The sequence below is a fragment of the Petromyzon marinus genome, unplaced genomic scaffold (assembly GCF_048934315.1).
Source record: "Petromyzon marinus isolate PM22_M1 ecotype Great Lakes invasive population unplaced genomic scaffold, UKy_Petmar_22M1.pri1.0 PM_G_Scaffold_68, whole genome shotgun sequence".
NCBI classification, from domain to species: domain Eukaryota; kingdom Metazoa; phylum Chordata; class Hyperoartia; order Petromyzontiformes; family Petromyzontidae; genus Petromyzon; species Petromyzon marinus.
This window is the reverse complement of record NW_027423022.1, coordinates 649,322-666,578: the sequence shown is the minus strand read 5'-3', so window position 1 is coordinate 666,578 and position 17,257 is coordinate 649,322. Positions and strand designations below refer to the sequence as shown.

The window sequence follows — 17,257 nt, the reverse complement described above, 5'->3', positions numbered from 1 at the left end:
GTAAAGTCACGTAGATAGAAAATAAAAATAACAGATTAAATTTAATAAGATAAAGACCATTTGTGTTGCGATCGAAACGTCGTTGGTTTTTTTATATTTTTATTTAATTTTCTATCTACGTGACTTTACCGAAAGAACCAAGAATATTAATTCCTGCAGTCACCAAAGTTTTAAGTCAAAACATTCACACACGTTGACAAAGCCTCACCTTGTGTTGTTGTGGGCAGGTCGCTTCTGATAACAAGAGTGGTATAGCAGCTCAAGCGGGCTTGGCCTGGTGAAAATAATAAAAACTGCGTGAATATTTACAATAAAACAAAGTTACAAAGTGGCGAGCCGGGTGAAGACAAATTAAACTTAAGCGAGATAATTAAAGTGAACGCAATCAGGTGAGGGCAGGAGGCAAGGCCCCGCGTGGCTAGGCCCCGCGTTGTAAAGTTCCAACCTGGACATCGATTCCCATGCTCGCTGCTACTCAACTGACATCCCTACGAGAGAGAGAGCGAGGCTCTACCTTGGTAAACAACAACCACAATCGCAATGAGAATTTCTCACCTCGGATTTCAGTGCAGGAAGAGATAGCTTCCTGTTACCTCGTGACGTTACGCAGCAGCAGGTAACGTGACGTCACATCCGGGGTACGAGACACGCTCATCCCACAATGAGCGGCTCCGTAACTGAATAAATTGGATAATTAATAAATTATGTTAATGTTACTCGTTGCATATGTCGTGAGTGCTGAACCCGTCGCAATAAACTCGCGACGGCTTTAACGAACCCATTATGTTAATGAGCCGCCAGTCACTGGGTGTAGCTTTGCCCAAATAAGGATTGGCACTGGAACGCAATCGGCAGTGACCCAAGCGGAGGTGACGTCACGCTAAAAAGCTCGGTGGAATACGTTGGTGACATGACGTCACTAGCGAGGTAGACCTCCCCCTGGCGTTTCACGCCGATGAAGTAATGCTGAGTGTTGACGTCACAGAGCGGGATTGGAGTTTAAGTTGATTTAGATTCATTTTCATTGCTCCCTCCCTTGGGTGTGTGAGCTCAGCTACAACAACGTGGACATTATTGAGTATACACTGTGTGAGTACACTGTGTGTGTACACTGTGTGTACACTGTGTGTGTGTACACTGTGTGTGTGTACACTGTGTGTGTGTACACTGTGTGTGTATACACTGTGTGTGTGTACACCGTGTGTGTGTGTATACACTGTGTGTATACACTGTGTGTGTGTACACTGTGTGTGTGTGTGTACACTGTGTGTGGACAGTGTGTGTGTGTACACTGTGTGTGTGTACACTGTGTGTGTGTGTACACTGTGTGTATACTGTGTGGGTACACTGTGTACACTGTGTGTACACTATGTGTGTGTGTGTACACTGTGTGTACACTGTGTGTGTGTACACTGTGTGTACACTGTGTGTGTGTACACTGTGTGTACAGTGTGTGCAAGCCAACTGTGGACCGGTTTTGGTGGACAATGTCTCAACAGCAATGGGGCTTGCTTCAACCCATGGTTGTGAACATCCAGACGTTAATCAGCAAGGAGCATTTCTAGTGCAAGTTCGACAAAATCCAAGTCAACACGTAAGACAGAATTATAATTCGTGTTGCAGAGAATGTATCTCCTCTACGTGTAACTTTAAGGTGGTATGTCTTGTAACTGATGAATGATCCGAGTGTGCTTCCTATGTCAAAGACAATGAGTTGCTTCAGATGCTTCCCGAAACACAAAAATACCCTTTGACCTGTATCACAAGAACAACGGGTCTCACCTGAGTTATTTGTACAGGTTATTTCCAAAACACACTTTGTCCTAACATCACTTATTCAATGTTTGACCCTTATAAATGAAGTGATGCATGTACACACAAAATCAGACAAGTGTTCATTCTGAATTATTGACAGGCATTTTAACATTTAATTACTGCAGTGAAATATACTGCATCAGATAACATCTGATTAAGCTATTTAAAAAAAATGCGCCGTCTGCTTAACAGTGGATGTAACACATACTATTGTCATTCAAAACGAGTAGGCCATTGCATGCTGGCGTCTGAGTGAAAATGTAGCAAATTCTAAACATTACCTACAAACTACACAACTGAGATGACACATCAATCATCGCCCCGTAAGGACAGGCTCTTGTCCACATGCAGGCCGGTGCAGGGCTACCAGCTTGTGCCACACAGGGGCAGCTGCTACTTGGGGATGCTCTTCGAGTGTTTCAGACGAGGTATGACAAAAAACTCCGAGTTGCTGAGGCGATTAAGCAAGCACCATGTAAAAGCAATTATTATGATAACATATTGAATGCTTGGGAGCTTATTGGCTCTTGCTCCTGGTTAGTGATCCACCCAACCCATAGGTCCACAAAGACTGGCCGCTCGCTCTTACTCTGCAGGTTGAACCTAGGAATTGAGTGTTCAACTTTGCATTCTAGTCATTAAAGGCCTGTGACAAAGGTGCATCTATTGGAGCGACATCGTCTCTGGCTTACACATCTACCGGGTCTCCACTTGACTTTGTATTGTCTCGGAGGAAGTGCACCCACACCTCCACTTCCACAAACTGCTGGGAGTTGCCTCGCTCTGCCTCAGTCAGGATTCTCCTCCTGCTTCACGTTGCCTTCATCAATGTAAAGGTCCCATTCTGGAGATGAATCTTCATCTTCACATTTCACCTTCACTTCTTCACATTTCACCTTCACCTCTTCATATTTCACCTCGATACCTTTAAAAGTGTCCAAGCTGGGATTTTCTTCCGGTTCGTGTTGCATGAGGGATGGGCTCATTGCGGCACTTTGACTTTCACAAGCTGATTTCAGACTCCACTCCTTGTGGATCTTCTGATGCTTCTGTGGTCTCTGGTGTACGTAAAGATTTGATGAATTTGCAAACATCTGCCTGCACAGAGTGCACTTGAAGGGTTTCTCTCCCGTGTGAGTTCTCTGGTGTGTTACAAGAGCAGATGACTGCGCAAATGCCTTCCCACACACACTGCACTTGAAGGGTTTCTCTCCCGTGTGTGTTCTCTGGTGTTCTACAAGAGCAGATGACCCTGCAATGCCTTCCCACACACACTGCACTTGAAGGGTTTCTCTCCCGTGTGAGTTCTCTGGTGTATTTTAAGAGCAGATGGCCGTGCAAATGCCTTGTTACACACACTGCACTTGAAGTGTTTCTCTCCCGTGCGAGTTCTCTGGTACTGTGTCAAATTTCCAGTCCGATCCGTGCTGTATGCACGCTGGTCGCAATGTTGACTTGTCATACCGAGCTGTGCCGACTGCCTTTGCTCCATCAGACCAGCGTCAGCTGCAGACTGAAAATAATATCCACACCATCGACACGTCAGTATCGATGCACAGAGGAATGCATATATAGTCACATGTGACTTACATGTTTATACTTATTCATATATTCATGATGTAGTAAAAACGTTTCCCAAATTCATCACACGGCTGTTATGGCACACAATGAGAGGGCAAATGATCACAAACATGCCTGGAAGCCCTCGTATCTTGAAAATGAATGTTAACTCAAAACTCCAAGCACACAATTTCGGCTGTCTGGCTACAAAAGGATTATTTATGAGAGCTAAATTCAGCTGACATAGTAAAGGGTGTTGAAAACAATACTATTTGTGTTATGCAGAAATGCATGAATTAATGTTCAATCGCAACTTAGAGGTGTGAACCCAGGCTCAGATGTCCTTGAATGCTGGGATGAACAGTTCCGACTTCACCTCCTGTTTCCATTCTTATTAAGAGTTCCAGAGGAAAACAAAAATAAACTATTGTTTTGACATAACCTCCGTGTGCAATAGAGTTAATAGACTTTACTGCAAATACAGATAGAAAATAACAATAACAAATACAATTAAATTAAGACCACTTGTGTTGCGATCGAAACGACGTGGGTTTTTTTGCTTTATTTACAATTATTATTTTATGTTATTTTTTATTTTCTATCTACGTGACTTTACCGAAAGAACCAAGAATATTAATTCCTGCAGTCACCAAAGTTTTAAGTCAAAACATTCACACACGTTGACAAAGCCTCACCTTGTGTTGTTGTGGGCAGGTCGCTTCTGATAACAAGAGCGGTATAGCAGCTCAAGCGGGCTTGGCCTGGTAACAAAAGAAAATAAAAACTGCGTGACTATTTACAATAAAACAAAGTTACAAAGTGGCGAGCCGGGTGAAGACAAATTAAACTTAAGCGAGATAATTAAAGTGAATGCAATCAGGCGAGGGCAGGAGGCAAGGCCCCGCGTGGCTAGGCCCCGTGTTGTAAAGTTCCAACCTGGACATCGATTCCCATGCTCGCTGCTACTCAACTGACATCCCTACGAGAGAGAGCGAGGCTCTACCTTGGTAAACAACAACAACCACCACAACAACCACCACCACAACAACCACCACCACCACAACGATGAGAATTTCTCACCTCGGATTTCAGTGCAAGCGCGCACACGGCAACTTCCTGTTACCTCGCGACAGCAGGAAGTAGTATGACGTCACTTCCTGCCCAAAAGCTGCTCTCCAACTGAATAAATTATGTTAATGAGGCCGGCCCATATGTGGAGGGATGGGGCCGTGGGCGCTGAACCCGTCGCAATAAACTCGCAACGGCTTTAACGGATACATTATGTTAATGAGCCGCCAGTCACTGTGCGTGATGAGTACTAGGTGCCTCGGTGAATGTATATGCTCTGACTTTAACATAGCTATTTCTGTGACCAGTTACCAGCTAATCACTCAGCTATTTCAATGCTAAATTCTATGCTAATTCCTTTGTCAAGGGGTATCTCTGCGGTTGTGTATACTTTAACTTAGCTATTTCAATGAGCCATTTCAATGCTTAATTATATGCTAATTCCTTTGTCAAGGCGCTTGGTCTTTTTCTTTTCACACAGCTTAAAGGTCGTGATCTAAGCGTGGCTTCTTCCACTCCAGCGCTGTCCTCCAGACAGTCTCGTCCCTTCACCTGATGAAGGCCGCTTGTGTTGTGGCCGAAACGTCGTGATTTTTTGTTAATTTTTTATTTATTTTATTTTCACCTACGTGACTTTACCCAAGCTTTAAATCTAGAATTTACCCAATAGAACCAAAGAGTACTGGGCGTAGCTTTGCCCAAATAAGGATTGCCACTGGAACGATATCGGCAGTGACCCAAGCGGATGTGACGTCACGCTCAAGAGCTCGGTGGACGGGGTTGGGGTGAACACCTTGGTGACATGACATCACTAGCGAGGTACACCTCCCCTGGCGTTTCACGCCGATGAGGTAATGCAGAGTGGTGACGTCACAGAGTTGGAGTTTAAGTTGATTTAGATTCATTTTCCATTGCTCCCTCCCTTGGGTGTGTGGGCTCAGCAACGTGGACATTATTGTGTATACACTGTGTGTACACTATGTGTGTACACTGTCAGTTTAACACGTAGGCTTTCGCGACCAATATTATTCATAATAAAGGTTTTTGGGTTAGATCGCGTTTATTTATAAATGTGTCGTAACCCTCCACCACCCGACACGGCCAATCAGCAAAAGTAGTGAATTATTTGTCTTTTGTCAACGTGACACTTTTTTTTTGCTGATTGGCCGTGTCGGGTGGTGGAGGGTTACGACACATTTATAAATAAACGCGATCTAACCCAAAAACCTTTATTATGTGTACACTGTGTGTGTGTACACTGTGTGTGTGTGTACACTGTGTGTGTACACTATGTGTGTGTACACTGTGTCACTGTGTGTGTCACTGTGTGTCACTGTGTGTGTACACTGTGTGTGTACAGTGTGTGTATGTACACTGTGTGTACGTATATACATTGTGTGTGTACACTGTGTGTGTACACTGTGTGTGTGTACACTGTGTGTCACTGTGTATACACTGCGTGTGTATACACTGTGTGTACACTGTGTGTGTGTACACTGTGTATACACTGTGTCACTGTGTGTCACTGTGTGTCGCTGTGTGTGTCACTGTGTCACTGTGTGTGTGTGTCACTGTGCCTGGCACAAGCGTCGTGGTGACGTCACCGCCACTTAGTGGTGAATGGCGGTTATGTCACTGTGTCACTGTGTGTATGTCACTGTGTCACTGTGTGTACACTGTGTGTGTACACTGTGTGTCACTGTGTCACTGTGTGTGCACACTATGTGTCACTGTGTCACTGTCACTGTGTGTGTACACTGTGTGTGTGTACACTGTGTGTGTGTGTACACTGTGTATACACTGTGTGTGTACACTGTGTGTGTACACTGTGTATACACTGTGTCACTGTGTGTCGCTGTGTGTGTCACTGTGTGTGTCACTGTGCCTGGCACAAGCGTCGTGGTGACGTCACCGCCACTTAGTGGCGAATGGCGGTTGTTGTTGTGTCACTGTGTCACTGTGTGTCACTGAGTGTGTACACTGTGTGTGTGTACACACACACAGTTTACACTGTGTGTGTGTACACTGTGACAGTGTGTACACTGCGTGTGCACACTGTGTCACTGTGTGTGTGTACACTGTGTGTGTCACTGTGTGTGTATACACTCTGTATGTACCCTGTTTGTGTCCACATTGAACCAAACCCCCGGCAAGGCCATCTACTTAATGACGAGAGATAATTCACACGAAATGTCCTTTTCAATGGAGTCATCCAGATGTAAATTGATACAAGCTTTTAATGAAGAAATAAAATCATCTAATTCAAAACACAACACAATTCAAAGATGTTTCATTTTAAAACTTCAAAACGGAGCATGGGGTACTTGCGTGAATGCGTCCTTCGTGTGCAAATGTTGTGACTTTCCTGGCCTGAAGGCCGTCAATGTGTTGGACCCTTATTGGTGCACAGCGTCTCAACAACAGCAGTGGGGTTTGCTTCAACCGATGGTTACGAACATCCAGACGTGAATCAGCAAGGAGCATTTCTAGTCCTAGTTAGACAAAATCTACGTCAACACGTAAGACAAAACTACAATTCGTGTTGTAGAGAATGTACCTCCTCCTATACGTGTAACTTTTAAGTGGTATGCCTTGTAACTGATGAATGATCCGAGCGTGCTCCCTATTTCAAAGACAATGAGTTGCTCCAGACGCTTCGTGAAACACAAAAACACCGTTTGATCTGTATCACAAGAACAACGGGTCTCACCTGAGTTCTCTTTACAGGTTACTTCCAAAACACACACACTTTGTCCTAACATCACTTATTCAATGTGTGACCCTCAGACAAAATGTTACATGCACAATCAGACAAGTATTCATTCTAAATCATTGACAGGCATATTAGCAACATTGAATTACTGCAGCGAAATTGACTGCATCACGTTACATCGTATTAACAAGAAGTTATTTTACAAATACGCACCGTCTGCTTAACAGTGTATGTACACCGTACTATTGTTGCATCATTCAAAACGAGTAGGCCGTTGCATGCTGGCGTCTGGGTCAAAATGTAGCAAATTCTAAACATTACGCTACAAATAATAGATCACTGCGTTTCGATGGCAACACAAGCAATCGTCATCACGTGGGACAAGCACAGCAGCAAGAAGAAGCTGCTGGAGTAGGCGCCTACTACTTCAGGAGTTTCTCTTGCTGTGGTTGTCCCACCTGATGACGATTGCTTGTGTTGTGATCTAAACGCCGTGACCTGTTATGTTTCTACCCACGTGGTGACTTTACCGAAATAACTCAAGAGTGTGGATTCCTGCAGTCACGAAAGCTTCGAATCAAGATTAGCTACACACTACACAACTGAGATGACGCATCAATCATCGCCCCCTACTGACAGGCTCTTGTCCACATGCAGGCCGGTGCAGGGCCACCACCTTGTGCCACACAGGGGCAGCTGCTACTTGGGGATGCTCTTCGAGTGTTTCAGACGAGGTACGACACAAAACTCCAAGATGCTGAGGCGGTTCAAAACACAACACGATTCAAAGATGTTTAATTTTAAATCTTCAAAACGGAGCACGGGGCGCTGGCGTGAATGCGTCCTTCGTGTGCCGTAAATGTTGTGACTTTCCTGGCCGAAGGCCCTAAAATGCTCGGACCCTCATTGGTGCACAGCGTCTCAACAGCAGCAGCAGTGGGGTTTGCTTTAAGCGATAGGTACGAACATCCAGACGTGAACCAGCAAGGTGCATTTCTAGTCCTAGTTAGACAAAATCTACGTCAACACGTAAGACAAAACTACAATTCGTGTTGTAGAGAATGTACCTCCTCCTATACGTGTAACTTTCAAGTGGTATGCCTTGTAACGATGAATGATCCGAGCGTGCTCCCTATTTCAAAGACGATGAGTTGCTGCAGAGGCCGACGCTTCGTGAAACACAAAAGCACCCTTTGACCTGTATCACAAGAACAACGGGTCTCACTTGAGATATCTGTACAGGTTACTTCCAAACACACACACATTGTCCTAACATCACTTATTCAATGTGTGACCCTCAGACAAAATGTTACATGTACGCGCACAATCAGACAAGTATTAATTCTAAATGATTGACGGGCATATCAACAACATTGAATTACTGCAGCGAAATTGACTGCATCACGTTACATCGTATTAACAAGAAGTTATTTACAAATACGCACCGTCTGCTTAACAGTGTATGTACACTGTACTATTGTTGCGTCATTCAAAACGAGTAGGCCGTTGCATGCTGGCGTCTGGGTCAAAATGTATCAAATTCTAAACATTACGCTACAAATAATAGATCACGGCGTTTCGATGGCAACACAAGCAATCGTCATCAGGTGGGACAAGCACAGCAGCATTAAGAAGAAACTGCTGGAGTAGGCGCCTACTACTTCAGCAGTTTCTCTTGCTGTGGTTGGCCCACGTGATGACGATTGCTTGTGTTGTGATCTAAACGCCGTGATCTGTTATGTTTCTACCCACGTGGTGACTTTACCGAAATAACTCAAGAGTGTGGATTCCTGCAGTCACGACAGCTTCGAATCAAGATTACCTACAAACAACACAACTGAGATGACGCATCAATCATCGCCCCCTACTGACAGGCTCTTGTCCACATGCAGGCCGGTGCAGGGCCACCACCTTGTGCCACACAGGGGCAGCTGCTACTTGGGGATGCTCTTCGAGTGTTTCAGACGAGGTACGACACGAAACTTTGAGTTGCTGAGGCGATAAAGGAAGCACCGTGTAAATGCAATTGTTATAACATAGTGAATGCTTGGGAGCTTATTGTCTCTCGCTCCTGGTTACAGATCTACCCAACCCATGGGCCCACAAAGTGTTCAACTTCACGTTCTTGTCATTAAAGGCCTGTGACAAAGGTGCATCTATTGGAGCGACATTGTCTCTGGCTTACACATCTACTGGGTCTCCACTTGACTTTGTATTGTCTCGGAGGAAGTCCACCCACACCTCCACTTCCACAAACTGCTGGGAGTTGCCTCACTCTGCCTCACAGTCAGAATTCTCCTCCTGCTTCACGATGTGAAGGTCCCATTTTGGAGTTGAATCTTCACCTTCACATTTTACCTTCACCATCACCTCTTCACATTTCACCATCACCTCTTCATATTTCACCTTCACCTCTTCATATTTCACCTCGATACCTTCAAAAGTGTCCAAGCTGGGATTTTCTTCCGGTTCGTGTTTCATGAGGGATGGGCTCATTGCGGCACTTTGACTTTCACAAGCTGATTTCAGACGCCACTCCTTGTGGATCTTCTGATGCTTCTGTGTTCTCTGGTGTACTTGAAGATTTGATGAATGTGCAAATGCCTTCCCGCAAACACTGCACTTGAAGGGTTTCTCTCCCGTGTGTGTTCTCTGGTGTTTTTTAAGAGCAGATGACTGTGAAAATGCCTTCCCACACACAGTGCACGTGAAGGGTTTCTCTCCCGTGTGTTCTCTGGTGTGCTTTAAGAGCAGATGACTGTGAAAATGGCTTCCCATACACACTGCACTTGAAGGGTTTCTCTCCCGTGTGTGTTCTCTGGTGTTTTTTAAGAGCAGATGACTGTGAAAATGCCTTCCTACAAACACTGCACTTAAAGGGTTTCTCTCCCGTGTGTGTTTTCTGGTGTCTTTGAAGATTATATGAATCTGGAAATGCCTTCCCACACACAGTGCACTTGAAGGGTTTCTCTCCCATGTGTGTTCTCTGGTGTGTTTTAAGACGAGATGACCATGAAAATGCATTCCCACACACACTGCACTTGAAGGGTTTCTCTCCTGTGTGTGTTCTCTGGTGTTTTTTAAGAGTAGATGAATCTGAAAATGTCTTCCCACACACACTGCACCTGAAGGGTTTCTCTCCCGTGTGTGTTCTCTGGTGTGTTACAAGAGGAGATGACTGTGAAAACGCCTTCCCACACACACTGCACCTGAAGGGTTTCTCTCCTGTGTGTGTTCTCTGGTGGTTCTGAAAAACTGATGGCCATGCAAATGCCTTGTTACACACAGTACATTTGAAGGGTTTCTCTCCTGTGTGAGTTCTCTGGTGCCGTGTCAAATCTCCAGTCCGATCCGTGCTGTATGCACACCAGTCGCATTGGAGCCTTGTCCTACCGAGCTGCGCTGACTGCATTTACTCCATCAGACCAATTCTGCGGAGGAAGCGTCAGAGGAAGTGTCAGCTGCAGACAGAAAAAAATAATATCCACACCATCTACACGTCAGTATCGAGGCACAGAGGAATGCATATATAGTCACATGTGACTTACACGTTTATATTCATATATTCATGATGTAGTAAAAACTTTCCCAAATTAATCACAGGGCTGTTATGGCACACAATGAGAGGGCAAATGGTTATAAACATGCCTGGAAGCCCTCGTATCTTCAAAATTAGTGTTCACCCAAAACTCCGAGCACACAATTTCGGCTGTCTGGCTACAAAAGGAATATTTATGAGCGCTAAATTCAGCTGACATAGCAAAGGGTGTTGAAAACAATACTATCTGTGTTAATTCATAAATTAATTCATAAATCAATGTTCAATCGCAACTTAGAGGTGTGAATCCAGGCTCAGATCTCCTTGAATGCTGGGATGAACAGTTCCGACTTCAGCTGCATGTGCGTGCTGTGTTAACTTCCTGTTTCCATTCGTATAAAGAGTTCTAGAGGAAAACAAAAGTAAACTATTGTTATGATATAACCTCCGTGTTCAACAGAGTTAATAGACGTTACTGCAAACACAAACTGTACACTGTCACTGGGTAAACAGGCGGTGGCGTGTCTAGAATCACGCCTGGCCACCTTCATCTGCTTGGCATGAATGCTTCCTCACTGCACCAAGCAATTAATTGAGGAACAACGAACACAGCCGAGGCTAACTGGAGTTTGCGTGTCTCTCTCTGTGGTGAGATGTTAACTACCTCACCTGGTATACAGGAAGTCGTGGGTTCGATCCCGACCCTGACGCCTGCTGTATATTTGGAGTTTGTGTCACTCTGTTTAGCGTCTTTGACCGATAGACATTGACACACGTATTCTTGTTTCTTTCAGTAAAGTTACGTAGATAGAAAATAACAATAACAGATAATATAATTACATTATATAAAGACCACTTGTGTTGCGATCAAAACGACGTGAGTTTTTTTGCTTTATTTACATTTTTTTGTTATTTTCATTTTATTTTCTATCTACGTGACTTTACCGAAAGAACCAAGAATATTAATTCCTACAGTCACCAAAGTTTTAAGTCAAAACATTCACACACGTTGACAAAGCCTCACCTTGTGTTGTTGTGGGCAGGTCGCTTCTGATGACAAGAGCGGTATAGCAGCTCAAGCGGGCTTGGCCTGGTGAAAAAAATAAAAACTGCGTGAATATTGACAATAAAACAAAGTTACAAAGTGGCGAGCCGGGTGAAGACAAATTAAACTTAAGCGAGATAATTAAAGTGAATGCCATCAGGCGAGGGCAGGAGGCAAGGCCCCGCGTGGCTAGGCCCCGCGTTGTAAAGTTCCAACCTGGACATCGATTCCAATGCTCGCTGCTACTCAGTTGACATCCCTACGAGAGAGAGCGAGGCTCTACCTTGGTAAACAACAACAACCACCACCACAACCACCACCACAACGATGAGAATTTCTCACCTCGGATTTCAGTGCAAGCGCGCACACGGCAGCTTCCTGTTACCTCGCGACAGCAGGAAGTAGTTTGACGTCACTTCCCTCCCACGAGCGGCTCTCTAACTGAATAAATTATGTTAATGAGGCCGGCCCATATGTCGAGGGATGGGGGCGTGGGCGCTGAACCCGTCGCTATAAACTCGCGACGGCTTTAACGAAAACATTATGTTAATGAGCCACCAGTCACTGGGCGTAGCTTTGCCCAAATAAGGATTGGCACTGGAACGATATCGGCAGTGACCCACGTGGAGGTGACGTCACGCTCAAGAGCGCGGTGGACGGGGGTCGGGGTGAATACCTTGGTGACATGACGTCACTAGCGAGGTACACCTCCCCCTGGCGTTTCACGCCGATGAAGTATTGCAGAGTGGTGACGTCACAGAGTTGGAGTTGATTTAGATTCATTTTTCATTGCTCCCTCCCTTGGGTGTGTGAGCTCAGCAACGTGGACATTATTGTGTATACACTGTGTGTGTGTGTACACTGTGTGTGTACATTGTGTATACACTGTGTATGTGTGTACACTGTGTGTGTGTACACTGTGTATACACTGTGTGTCGCTGTTTGTCGCTGTCACTGTGTGTGTCACTGTGTGTGTGTACACTGTGTGTATATATACACTGTGTGTGTACCCTGTGTGTGTACACTTTGTGTATATACAGTGTACCCTGTGTGTACACTGTGTATATACTGTATGTACACTGTGTGTACAGTGTATGTACACTGTGTTTGTACACTGTGTGTGTACACTGTGTGTGTACACTGTGTATACTGTGTGTACACTGTGTGTGTGTACACTGTGTGTACACTGTGTATACTGTGTGTGTGTACACTGTGTGTGTGTACACTGTGTGTGTGTACTCTGTGTGTGTACACTGTTTGTGTCCGCATTGAACCAAACCCCCGGCAAGGCCATCTACTTAATGACGAGAGAAAATTCACACGAAATGTCCTTTTCAATTAAGTCTTCCAGATGTAAATTGATACAAGCTTTTAATGAAGAAATAAACTCATCTAATTCAAAACACAACACAATTCAAAGATGCTTCATTTTAAAACTTCAAAATGGAGCATGGGGTGCTTGCGTGAATGCGTCCTTCGTGTGCAAATGTTGTGACTTTCCTGGCCTGAAGGCCGTCAATGTGTTGGACCCCAACAGCAGTGGGGTTTGCTTCAACCGATAGGTACAAACATCCAGCCGTCAATCAGCAAGGAGCATTTCTAGTCCCAGTTAGACAAACTCTACGTCAACACGTAAGACAAAACTACAATTCGTGTTGTAGAGAATGTACCTCCTCCTATACGTGTAACTTTCAAGTGGTATGCCTTGCAACTGATGAATGATCCGAGCGTGCTCCCTATTTCAAAGCCAATGAGTTGCTCCAGAGGCAGACGCTTCGTGAAACACAAAAGTACCCTTTGACCTGTATCACAAGAACAACGGGTCTCACCCGAGTTCTCTGTACAGGTTACTTCCAAAACACACACACACACTTTGTCCTAACTTCACTTATTCAATGTTTGACCCTCAGACAAAATGTTACATTTACGCGCACAATCAGACAAGTATTCATTCTAAATAATTGACGGGCATATTAACATTGAATTACTGCAGCGAAATTGACTGCATCACGTTAAATCGTATTAACAAGAAGTTATTTTACAAATACGCACCGTCTACTTAACCGTGTATGTACACCGTACTATTGTTGCGTCATTCAAAACGAGTAGGCCGTTGCATGCTGGCGTCTGGGTCAAAATGTAGCAAATTTAAAACATTACGCTACAAATAATAGATGACGGCGCTTCGATGGCAACACAAGCAATCGTCATCAGGTGGGACAAGCACAGCAGCAATAAGAGGAAACTGCTGGAGTAGGCGCCTACTACTTCAGCAGTTTCTCTTGCTGTGGTTGTCCCACCTGATGACGATTGTGCGTGTTGTGATCTAAACGCCGTGGTCTGTTATGTTTCTACCCACGTGGTGACTTTACCGAAATAACTAGAGACTGTGGATTCCTGCAGTCACAAAAGCTTCGAATCAAGATTGTCAACAAACTACACAACTGAGATGACGCATCAATCATCCCCCCCTACTGACAGGCTCTTGTCCACATGCAGGCCGGTGCAGGGCCACCACCCTGTGCCACACAGGGACAGCTGCTACTTGGGGATGCTCTTCGAGAGTTTCAGACGAGATACAAAACTCCGAGTTGCCGAGGCGATTAAGTAAGCACCATGTAAAAGCAATTATCATTAGAACATCGTGAATGCTTGGGAGCTTATTGGTTCTCGCTCCTGGTGAGAGATCGACCCAACCCACAGGTCCACAAAGACTGGCCGCTCTTACTCTGCAAGTTGAACCTAGGAGCTGAGTGTTCAACTTCACATTCTTGTCATTAAAGGCCTCTGACAAAGGTGCATCTATTGGAGCGACATCGTCTCTGGCTTACACATCTACCGGGTCTCCACTTGACTTTGGATTGTCTCGGAGGAAGTCCACCCACACCTCCACTTCCACAAACTGCTGGGAGTTGCCTCACTCTGACTCAGAATTCTCCTCCTGCTTTACGTTGCCTCCATCGATGTGAAGGTCCCATTTTGGAGTTGAATCTTCATCTTCACATTTCACCTTCACTTCTTCGCTTTTCACCATCACTTCTTCCCTCTTCAACATCACCTCTTCATATTTCACCTCGATACCTTTAAAAGTGTCCACGCTGGGATTTTCTTCCGGTTCGTGTTTCATGAGGGATGGGCTCATTGCGGCACTTTGACTTTCACAAGCCGATTTCAGACTCCACTCCTTGCGGATCTTCCGATGCTTCTGTGTTCTCTGGTGTACTTGAAGATTTTATGAATGTGCAAACACCTTCTTGCAGAGTGCACCTGAAGGGTTTCTCTCCTGTGTGTCCTCTGGTGTACTTTAAGATGTGATGACTGTGCAAACATCATCCCGCACAAAATGCACTTGAAGGGTTTCTCTCCCGTGTGTGTTCTCTGGTGTTTTTTAACAACAGATGACCGTAAAAACGCCTTCCCACACACAGTGCACTTGAAGGGTTTCTCTCCCGTGTGTGTACTCTGGTGTCTTTGCAGATTTGATGAATGTGCAAATGCCTTCACACACACACTGCACTTGAAGGGTTTCTCTCCCGTGTGTGTTCTCTGGTGTAGTTGAAGATGTGATGACTGTGCAAACGCCTTCCCGCACATTGTGCACTTGAAGGGTTTCTCTCCTGTGTGTGTTCTCTGGTGTTTTTTAACAACAGATGACCGTAAAAACGCCTTCCCACACACAGTACACTTGAAGGGTTTCTCTCCTGTGTGAGTTCTCTTGTGCCGTGTGAAATCTCCAGTTCGATCCGTGCTGTATGCACACCGGTCGCATTGTTGCCTTGTCCTACCGAGCTGCGCTGAATGCATTTGCTCCATCAGACCAATTCTGCAGAGGAAGCGTCAGAGGAAGCGTCAGCTGCAGACAGAAAAAAATAATATCCACACCATCTACACGACCGTATCGAGGCAGAGAGGAATGCATATATATTGTCACATGTGACTTACACGTCTATACTTATTCATATATTCATAATGTAGTAAAAACGTTTCCCAAATTCATCACACAGGCTGTAATGGCACACAATGAGAGGGCAAATGGTTATAAACATGCCTGGAAGCCCTCGTATCTTCAAAATGAATGTTCACCCAAAACTCCGAGCACACAATTTCGGCTGACTGGCTACAAAAGGAATATTTATGAGAGCTAAATTCAGCTGACCTAGCAAAGGGTGTTGAAAATAATACTATTTGTGTTATGCAGAAATTCATAAATTAATGTTCAATCGCAACTTAGAGGTGTGAATCCAGGCTCAGATGTCCTTAAATGCTGGGATGAACAGTTCCGACTTCAGCTGAATGTGTGTGCTGTGTTCACGTCCTGTTTCCATTCTTACAAAGAGTGCCAGAGGAAAACAAAAATAAACTATTGTTTTGATATAACTTCCGTGTTCAACAGAGTTAATAGATCTTCTTTGGTTCTTTTGGTAAAGTCACGTAGAATGAGAAAATAATAAAATAAAACAATAAAATTCTCACGACGTTTCGGCCACAACACAAGTGGCCTTCTTCAGGTGAAAGGAACAGACCTGTCGGGACGACAGAGCTACAATGAACGCTGCTAAGATTCGCAGAGTCTTTTAAGCTGGTTGAGAGAAGTGAGGCACCTTGACAAAGGGGTTTACATAACAGGCTAATTTAGCATAGACTTTACTGCAAACACAAACTTGACACTGTCACACACTGGCACGGGTCAAGAGGCAGTGGCATGTCCAGAACCATGCCTGGCCACCTTCATCTGCTCAGCATTAATGCTTCCTCACTCCACCAAGTAATTAATTGAGGATCAACGAACATAGCCGAGGCTAACTGGAGTTTGCGTGTCTCTCTCCGTGGTGAGATGTTAACTACCTCACCTGGTATACAGGAAGTCGTGGGTTCGATCCCGACCATGACGCCTGCTGTATATTTGGAGTTTGCGCGTCTCTACGTATAGTGTCTTTGACCGATAGACATTGACACACGTATTCTTGGTTCCTTCGGTAAAGTTACGTAGATTAAAAATAACAATAACTGATAATACAATTACATTAAATAAAGACCACTTGTGTTGCAATCAAAACGCGGGGGTTTTTTTGCTTTATTTAATATTTTTATGTTTATTATGTTATTGTTATTTTATTTTCTATCTACGTGACTTTACCGAAAGAACCAAGAATATTAATTCCTGCAGTCACCAAAGTTTTAAGTCAAAACATTGACACACGTTGACAAAGCCTCACCTTGTGTTGTTGTGGGCAGGTCGCTTCTGATAACAAGAGCGGTATAGCAGCTCAAGCGGGCTTGGCCTGCTAACAAAAGAAAATAAAAACTGAGTGAATATTTACAATAAAACAAAGTTACAAAGTGGCGAGCCGGGTGAAGACAAATTAAACTTAAGAGAGATAATTAAAGTGAACACAATCAGGCGAGGGCAGGAGGCAAGGCCCCGCGTGGCTAGGCCCCGCGTTGTAAAGTTCCAACCTGGACATCGATTCCCATGCTCGCTGCTACTCAACTGACATCCCTGAGAGAGAGAGCGAGG

General features: G+C 44.6%; 2 long non-coding RNA genes across 2 annotated transcripts; both read right to left on the bottom strand.

The window, feature by feature from the left end:
- Positions 1-7,935: 7,935 nt before the first annotated feature.
- On the bottom strand, positions 7,936-11,807 carry LOC142920138 (uncharacterized). The gene is made up of 2 exons (XR_012938686.1): positions 11,719-11,807; positions 7,936-10,587 (listed from the first exon to the last, which is right to left on the bottom strand). It is a non-coding gene; the product is annotated as an uncharacterized LOC142920138 (long non-coding RNA).
- A 1,286-nt stretch (positions 11,808-13,093) lies between these two features.
- On the bottom strand, positions 13,094-17,026 carry LOC142920132 (uncharacterized). Its single transcript, XR_012938682.1, has 2 exons — positions 16,956-17,026; positions 13,094-15,562 (listed from the first exon to the last, which is right to left on the bottom strand). It is a non-coding gene; the product is annotated as an uncharacterized LOC142920132 (long non-coding RNA).
- Positions 17,027-17,257: the final 231 nt, after the last annotated feature.